Here is a 9,207-nt window from a genome sequence, read left to right on the forward strand (position 1 = left end):
TGCACAGGAGGTGTGACCTTGGCTGTGTCCAGCTCTCCCTCTGTGCCAACACCAACCCCCAGAACTGGTGCTGGCTGTAGTGCAATATAATGTGTCTGGACCACTGTGGGAGGGTCTTCAGACCATAGAGTGGCATTTCTGATCAAGGGCTGAAGATCATTGAATAAAGGTTTCCCAATAACTCCAGATTCATCTGGATGCTGTTGTGTTCATGGACCCCTGTCAGTCTAGTTTTTATTCTAGATATAGTATAGAGACTGGTTTTATAGCCTTGGCCAGCAGTCTTCAGATGGAGATTTAGAGGGGAAATAACACCCTGTGGATCTTACTAGATCTTTCAGTGGCCTTTAATACAGTTGACTACAAGAGGCACGTCCACACATGCAAGCATGCGCGCTTGCAACAGCTCAAATAGAAGTGGTGCAAATTTGAGCTGGGGCTTTTTTGCTTCAGTGCACGTGCTCAGACATGCACTTTGTTGTGGGGCAAATTGTGCCACTTGGGGCAAAATAACCCTGCCTGGCTCCTCCCAGATCTTCAGCCAGGGGGAGCTAGAGCCCAAGGCCAGCACCTGTGCTGTCCCCAGCAGTATAAAAAGCTACCCTGGCAAGTAGCTCAAGGCTACTCGCTCTCAGGAGCTTCTGGGGCCCAGCCAATTGGCACGTGGGGACACTACCGCTTGTGCCAGCTGGACTGCTGAAGCAGCCCTGAGAAGTTCCCTGCACCCTCTACAGCAGTCCAACAGTGCGGGCTGCTGCCTGGCTGTGACCTGCTGCACACCTGCCAGACCTGGATGGGGACTGCACAGCCAGTAGAAACATCTGCCCCTCTGGGCCAGCTGCCAGTAGGCTGTGACTGCAGAGGTGGCCTCTGTGCAGCACTACTGCCATGTGTACCGGTGCCCGGCCATCTGGGCAGCTATCATCCGGAAGATGTTCCAGGTGTGGTGGCCTGCTTTGAACTGTCAAAGCATGTCCTCCTGGCCCCATTTGACCAGGAGGTCAGCCACAGCCATATGGGTCCAAGGTGCCAGCTCTGAGCAGGCAGGGTCCTGCCACTGGCCTCCCTAGCAGGAATTCTGGTGTTCCCTATTGAAAAACTGAAAAATTCCTGATAAAAAAAATCCTAAAGTCAATCTGTAAAACACCCCCAAATCCATGTTCCTCCACAAGTAAAACAAAAGAACACTATACAGACAGAGAGCAAGAAAGAGACAGTGATCAGTTGGACAATGTTTTATTGATATATCTTACAGTGTTAAAGCAAGTCTCTTATCCTAATAAGGAAAGTGAACTCTAAACACGTTCCATGAATTCACAAATGCATGTTTTGCTGCACTCCCACAGGGTGATGGCCCCCACACAAGGGGTTGGTTCGGCCCTCTCACAAAGGGTATGACCCCCCCAAAAGGGTGTTCAAACCCCACACAAGGGGTTCAGGCTCCCAACGGGGGCCAAATGGCCCCCACAGGGGCCACCACCCCCCTTGAAAGGCCCACATGCCCCACCCCAGCCCCCCAATCGCTGCCCCACCTGGCCCCATCCCCCACCAGTTGCTGCAGCCCCCTGTAATAGGGGGCCTATTTAACCATGGCCCGCCCACCTGTTTCTGGGCTAACTGCCTGCCTTCTCACCCACCATGCTTTGTTGTTAATTAATTAGTTAAAGATGCAATTAAGCGGGAGGCTGCCCATTTCCTCCCATGATGCCAGGGGATGCTATCTGCAGCTCCATTCCTCCCCTACACCACAGCCCAAGCCTTGCTGATGGCATCTAGGTGTCATCATAATCACCGGCTGCCACTCTGGGCCCCAGAATCCTCCTAATTGAACCCCACCTGGATTCCTCTACTCAGGTGGTCTCACCCACCTTCATACTAGGCAGCATAGCTCCCTGAACTGCTTCCCCTTCTGGGTGTGGTGTTCCCCCCTCTGCCCTGGGACCTTTGGCTCACTAGCCCTGGCCCACCTCCAGGCCAGCCAGAACTCCAGGCACGCAGCTCTTGGGCATTCCTTGTGGTGGGCCCCTGGCCCTTTGACCCTTCTGGTCCTGGCCCCAGCATTGACCAGTCAGGGGAAGTTCAGACAGGCCTCAGTCTATGCCTCTCTCTCTATCCAGGCATCTGCCCTCCAAACAAGGAGTAACCCACCCAGTTGTGGGGGTTACGGGTTAAGGTGTCCCAACCCACCTTTCACTGGGGTGGTAACTGGCCTGGTATTTCCTGGGGGCTCCCACACCCCTGGGAGCCCCACCAGACCACCCACTCCTGGCAGGGTGCAGTTTTAGGTCATACCCAGGACCAGGAACCTCCTTACCATCCTCTACAGCTCCTCCCTTACCTCCAAATGATACTAGCAGCCCTCCAGCCAGGCAGTGTTGTTGCCTAGTCCCCATGCAGCAGAACTGCTCTATTTATATGGGCAGCCCCCCGATTCAAAATGGTTGCCCTAATCAGGCACCTGCCAGCTGCCAGCTTCAGGCCCTTAAAGTGGCAGGCACAAATAGTGCCCTGCCACATCCCTCCCAATGGCTGCCCCACCCCCTCGCTCCCCCAGAACCCCCAATGGCTGCCCCACCCATCCTCACCCCTGCAACTTGCACCCCCAGGCCTCCATGGCTACCACCACAACCCCACCATCACTTAAAAAAAAACAACAGAAAAAAAATGGGAAAAAAAAAGCCTCTGCTTACCTTAGAATCAGGGGTGGGGGGGCTCCAGGGCCTCCTGGCAGAGCCCCCCTGGGCAGCACAGGACAGCGGAGGGGCAGGAGGGCTCAGGCTGGGGCTGCTGGGGCTGTCAGCCTGCCCTGCACTGTGCAGGCGGGGCCCCAGGCAGCCAGATGCAGCCAGACTGGAGGTAAGTGCAGGGGGATTTTTTGTTTTTTTTTTTAAGTATGGGGTGGGGGGGCAGGGATGAGGAGGCTTAGGGGGGAGGGATGAGGAGGCTTGGGCCCAGCCACGGCAGGGGGAGGGGGGCTTGGAGGGCTGGTGGGGGGAGGGGCCTACCCCAGCAGGGCTCAGGAGCCTTGGGGGCGGGGGCAGGAGCCGAACCTGGCAGGGCTTGGGAGGCTCAGGGAGGGCTCGGGGGGAGGGGCCAGCTGCCGCTAAGGTCAGGGGCCTTGGGGGGCTGGCGAGTGGGAGGGGCCCACCTCAGCAGGCCTCGGGGGGGGGGGGGGGGGCTGGCAGGGGTAGGAGGGGCTGGAGGAGTAGGTGGAGCTGTCAGGGGACCCCCCCCATGGTCCCCTCCCCCAGCCCGCCAACCCCTTACTCACTGGCACCAGAGCCCTGGCGCTGAAACACGCAGCCTCAGTGGCCGCGTGTTTCAGCACCAGGGTGAGGGGCCAATCATAGAGACGCTCTGGCTGCCAGAGCATCCCTGTGAAGGACCCAGCCTCCAGTTGCCCTGCTTCTGCCCCACTGTGCCTGCAGGGGGGGTGACACGCAGTAGGACTGCTTTTTTAAACATTGATTTTTTTAGACCCCTAGATACCCAGGGGTCTAATTTTCTCCCCATGCTGCAAGTTTGCAATGTGGGGAACTTTTTTTTGTTCCCACACATGCCTGTTTGCCTGTTGCCCCACCTCAAAGGGGTTTGAGGCGGGCCAAGCAGCACATGTGCGCTTGTGTGGACGCGCCCAAGGGGTGCATCCATACATGCAAGTATGTGCGCTTGCAGCAGCTCAAATAGAAGCAGTGCAAATTTGACCCAGGGCTCTTTGCCTCATTGCATGTGCTTGGACATGCACTTTGTTGTGGAGCAAATTGTGGCACTTGGGGCAAAATAACCCTGCCTGGCTTCTGCCTCATCTGCAGCCAGGGGGAGCTAGAACCCGAGGCCAGCACCTGTGCTGTCCCCAGTGGTATAAAAAGCTGCCCTGTCCTGGCCCCGGCAATATAAAAAGCCAGGGCCCTGGCAAGTAGCTCAGGGCTACTCGCTCTCAGGAGCTTCTGGGGCCCAGCCACTTGGTACCTGGGAATACTACCCCTTGTGCCAGCTGGACTGCTGCAGCAGTATCCCAAATCCAATTTTAAAAATACCCCCAAATCCATGTTTTTCCACAATTAAAACAAAAGACCACTCTATATATATATATATACACACACACACACACACACCTCTAGAGAGAGAGACAGTAATCAGTTGGGCAATGCTGTATTGGTATATTTACAATATTAAAGCAATGTGGAAGCATATCAATGTCTCTACCATCATGATAAAATAAATTCTAAATACTAAATGTGTTATTTACTAAATACGTTCTAAATGTGTTGATGTGTACTTTTGGTTTTCTTCACACATGATGGATGTGATGTCTGATGGGGGGGATGTGGTTTTTGCAGGAAGGGGGTGGGAAGGGATGTGGGGGAAGGCGGGTGGGTGTGTGTGGAGGGATGTGGGTTGGTGTAAGGGTAGGTGTGGGGTGATTGCTGGGGGGACTGTGGGTGTGGGGGACCTTGCGAGCAGACTGCTCAGGAGGGGTGGGTCTCCCGTCCCCTACAGGCTGCATCCCCCCCACACAACACATAGAATACCCCCCACAGGGCCCTAGCTCCCCCCTAGAGGGCCACATCCTTTATCCCACACAGAACCCCAGCCCCCCCGCCCAGGGTCCCAGCTCCCCCTGGAGGGTCACAGCCCCCTGCCCAAGGTCTCAAGCACCCTGGAGAGCCACAGCCCACCCCCACCCAGGGTCCCAGGCACCCTGAAAGGCCACAGCCCGCCTGCCGAGGGTCCCAGGCACCCTAAAGAGTCACACCCCCCCCTGCCCAGCGACCCAGGCACCCCGGAAGGCCACAACCCCCCCCCCCGCCCAGGGCCCATAACTTACCTTTAGCAGCAGCAGCAGGAGTGGGGCACTTTGAGCCATGGTGGCAGGACCCAACGTAGCATGCAAAGACCGCATGCTGGGCCCAGCCGGGTCCTGGGGCCCCTCTGCCGCCTGGCTGGGCTGGGGCATGATGGCAGGACCCAGTGCAGCACACAGGGACCGTGCACCATACCCAGCCAGGTCCTGCCACCCTTGGGGCCCCTCTGCTGCCTGGCCAAGCTGGGCCCTTGGTGACAGGATCTGGTGCGGCACACGGCAGAAGCAGCCCCAGGGCCAGTAGGACCTGTCTGGGCATGGCGCGCAGTCCCCATACACCTCACCAGGTCCTGCTGCCATGGGCCCAGCCTGGCCAGGTGGCAGAGGGGCCTTGAGGGTGGCAGGACCCAGCTGGCTATGGTGCGCAGTCCTTGCGTGCTGCACTGGGTCCTGCCACCAAGGGCCCGGCCCAGCTGGGCAGCACAGCAGCCTCAGGGCCGGCAGGACCCGGCTGGGTGCAGCGTGCGGTCCCTGCACACCTCACCGAGTCCTGCTTCTGCCCCACTGTGCCTGCAGGGGGGGTGGCACGCAGTGGGACCTGGGCCAGCCCTGTGTGGCTCGCTGATCCAGCTCTGTACCAGAGCAGGTCACATGGCTCCGGGAGGCACAGGTCCTATGCGCATCTCCTGGAGCCCTGAGACCTGCTCCGGTGCAAAGCCAGACTAGCGAGCTACATGGGGCTGGGCTGGGTCCATACTCCCCGCAGCTCTGGGGACATTCCCTCTGCCACCCACACCCATGACCCCACACACACACACACACACACATACACACACACTCGGACAGCACCGTGGGCTGGAGGCAGCAGAACAAAAGAGATGCTCTGGCTGACACCAGAGCATCTGTTTTGGAGGACTCACTCCCTGGCATGGTCTGCAACCGTGCCTTGCTCCGCTCTTCTGTGGAGCAGGTTTTTTTAAAACCCTGGATGTCCAGGGGTCTAATTTTCTCCCTGCACTGCAAGTTTGCAGCACAGAAAACCCTTTTTGTTCCCACATGTGCCTCTTGTCCCACCTCAAAGGGGTTTAAGACAGGGCAAGGGGCACGTGCATGCTCGTCTGGAGGTGCCCAAGGTGTTGGTATCATGTCTCTGGGACCTGGTAGGTATTCATGGAACTGTTCTTAACTGGTTTGGCTCTTTCCTAACAGGGCAATCCCAGAAAGTGGGGATGAGCGAGTGCTCATTTTCTTCTCAGGACCTTTCCTGTGGTGTCCCCCAAAGTTCCATCTTGTCACACCTCCTGTTCAATGGATATCTGAGGCCCCTAGTTAAAATCATGCCAAGATTTGGAGTGAGGTGCCATCAGCATGCTGACAACACACAGCTCTATCTCTTCTTTTCATCCAACTGAGACCCTGAAGTTTCAGGCCTTTCAGTATCTTGCTACAGTTGGGGATTGGATGCAGATGAACCAGTTAAAGCTGAATCTAAACAAGACAGATGCAATGGTGGTGGATGGACCTCATGACTTGGAAGAGACAGGGACATGTGTCACTGATGAAGTTCAGCCTCCCCTTGTCAATCAGATCTTCAGCCCTGAGGTGCACCTGGATCCCTTGCTGTACCTAGATTACCAGGTTGCAGCGGTGGCTTGGGGCTCCTTACGTTAATTCTATCTGGTGAAAGGTCTGCAACCTTTTCTTTCAGATTTGGATCTGGCCACCATCATCCATGGTTTTGTAACCTCAAGGCTTGAGTATTGCAATGCTCTCTATTGTGGAGCTGCTTTTGAGGACATCCCAGAAGCTGCAGCTGATGAACAATGTATCAACCCACCTTCTGATGAAAGTAAGTCATCAGGAACACATTACTCCACGGCTCTAGAGTCTGCACTGGCTTCCAGCAGCTTCCTGGGCATAACTCAAGATGCTAGTTTTGATCTATAAAGCCCAAAATGGTCTGGGTCCTATGTACCAATGGGATTATTTCCACCTTTATGATCCATTATGATAATTAAGGTCAACTGGAAACAACCTCCTGCAAGTACCATCTGTGTGCCAAATTCACTTAGCCAAAACACATTGGCGTTCTACCTGGGCAGGCACACAGTTGTCTACCTGGATTGTTTGATGCTGTGCTCCACCTGCTCGTGGCACTGCTCGTGCCTGCCCCTCCCCCCATCTCCAAACACTGCGCCACAACAACCATACAGATGTACTTTTTGATATCCCAGAAAAAATCACTGATGCATTTTACCCTGTACCCATCAGTGGGATTTGCTATGGGACAATGACTAAGTACATCCGTACACCCAAAATTTACCATAGGAGAAATCCCACAACCAATGAGATGTCTGTTCATACCCTTACCTACTTTGGTGTAAATCTAGAGCAACTCCACTGATGTCAGCAAGGGGGTCACATTAGATTTACTTTCCAACTTTGGCACAAATCCTGATTCTAGTATACTCTCAATGACACATATGCCAGCTGTCCTAAAAACCTGTGCAAGAGGGCAGAACAGTTAATTTCTAATGCATTAACAAATCCAAATATACCTTTCATGGTAATATAAAACTCAAGCTTTTAGGACAGAATCCTAGCTGTTTTTCATGGCCATATGGCTTTTGCCAAGCTGTGACATTGCTGCTTTTGGCACTTAGACACCGTTTACTATCCTATTTCCTCTAAAGTAGGGTTGAAAAACAAATATCCACATGGCCATTGAACATGCTCAGTAGGCTGTATTTTGTCTAGTTAAGTACCCAGAATACCCACATATGTGAATGTGATTACATCCCAAAATTGTAACCAGGCAAAACCCATGACTTCTGGGTGGTAAACATTTTTAGATGGTGGAGCCAGGAAGAAAAGCCTAAACTACAAGTTGTGTGGCTCAGGGAGATAGCCCCTGCTTTGAAAAAGGGGTAGACTGTAGGCCTGTGCGAGTAGGCAAGTATTCGATCCGGTTTCGGATCTGGCCGTTTTGGATATCAGCGATCTGATCTGGAGCTCCAGATTGGTTTGCCACTTCGATCCAGCCAAAGCAGCTCCAAAGCTTCGGAGCCGCCTCAGAGATCCGGCCATAGGGTATAATGGGGAATCAATGAAATATCTATAATTTTGTTGCTTTGTCTCTGATTTGGGTGAAACGTGCAGAAGTGGTAGCCTCTGCTGAGAGCATGAAGCCTGCCAAGTGTCAAGAAGATAGGTGTAGGGGTCTGGGAGGAACTGCACCCCAAATTCTTGAAAGCAAAACTTCTGTCATGTCTATGGGTTACAACACAGTGGGGTGAAAACTGCAGGGATGGTAGCCCCTAGTGAAGCAACAAAGCACGCCAAGTTTCAAGAAGATCGGTGCAGGGGTTTGGGGGGAACTGCACCTCGAGCTGCTAACAGGAAAAACTCTTGACACAGATGACCCTGTGTGTGTTAAGGCTTAGTGGGCTGAAAACTGCAGGGGTGGTGGCTGTCTTCTGGGACCCTGCACCTCAAGCTGCTGACAGGCAAAACTCGTGATGTAGGTGTGTGCTTGGGCGACTGCATCTGTCTTGGGGCACGGGGGGGCGGGGATCTAGTGCAGGCCTAGGTGCTGGGCTCTGCCAGGCCACGAAGCCTGCCAGTGTGTGTGTGTCTCACTGGGGGAGTCTGCCTTCTGGGGCCCTGCATCTCTGACTGCTGACAGGCAAAACTCATGATGCAGGTGGGTGACACTATGTGAGTGTGTGTGTGTGTGTGTGTGTGAGTGTGTGTGTGTGTGTGTGTTAAGCTGCACCCTTCCTGGTGCTGAGGCATCTGTACAACACAGCACTGTGCCCCACTGAGGCCTCCTCCTCCCCTACAGCCTCACGCCTGGTCCTCCACTTTACATGACAAGAGATAAAATAACTTAGCCGGCTCAATACCAATAGCAGCAGCATCAAAGGTACTCAAATGGAACTGTCACAGAGCCTTTCTTTTTATAAAGGAATTGACAGCAAGAAGTAAAGATGCTGTGTTGTGTTGGACATATGATGTTACTCATGGTGTGTGATGGCTTAATCTTGTGTTTTTATGTCTATATGTGTATTATGAAAAAAAGAGTACTTAAAAAATGTATCTTTGGAAGCTTTAGGGTTGAAAACCCCTTTGTCAGGCTGAGGAAGTACCTGCAGTTGGTCCTGGATGGAAGGAATAGTAAGGAAGCCAGAGGCTGGCCTGGTCCACAATGCAGGCAGAAAGCCAGTCAGTGAAAAGGGAAATGGAGGTGTCAGGGGGGGAGGGACAGGCTGGGGTGGGGGATAGAGGGGAAAAGGGTATGGCTGTGCAAGGCTTCAGACCCTGCTTCAGATCCAGAGAAGCTTCAGACGCTTTGGCGTCCAAAGCAGAATGTCCAGATTGAAGCACTGGCTTCGTTAGGCTTT

At 54.0% G+C, this 9,207-nt stretch overlaps 1 protein-coding gene across 2 annotated transcripts in view; it reads right to left on the reverse strand.

Moving 5' to 3' along the window:
• LOC102564709 (uncharacterized) overlaps positions 1-2,419 on the reverse strand; it is a 50,731-nt gene extending 48,312 nt beyond the window's left edge. For both annotated transcript variants that reach the window (XR_009462980.1, XM_059729687.1), the window contains exon 1: positions 2,339-2,419. The gene's annotated coding sequence lies outside the window, so the exon portion shown is untranslated. The remainder of the gene's footprint in view (positions 1-2,338) is intronic.
• Between the last annotated feature and the right edge of the window lie 6,788 nt (positions 2,420-9,207).

Source organism: Alligator mississippiensis, chromosome 6 (assembly GCF_030867095.1).
Source record: "Alligator mississippiensis isolate rAllMis1 chromosome 6, rAllMis1, whole genome shotgun sequence".
NCBI lineage: Eukaryota > Metazoa > Chordata > Crocodylia > Alligatoridae > Alligator > Alligator mississippiensis.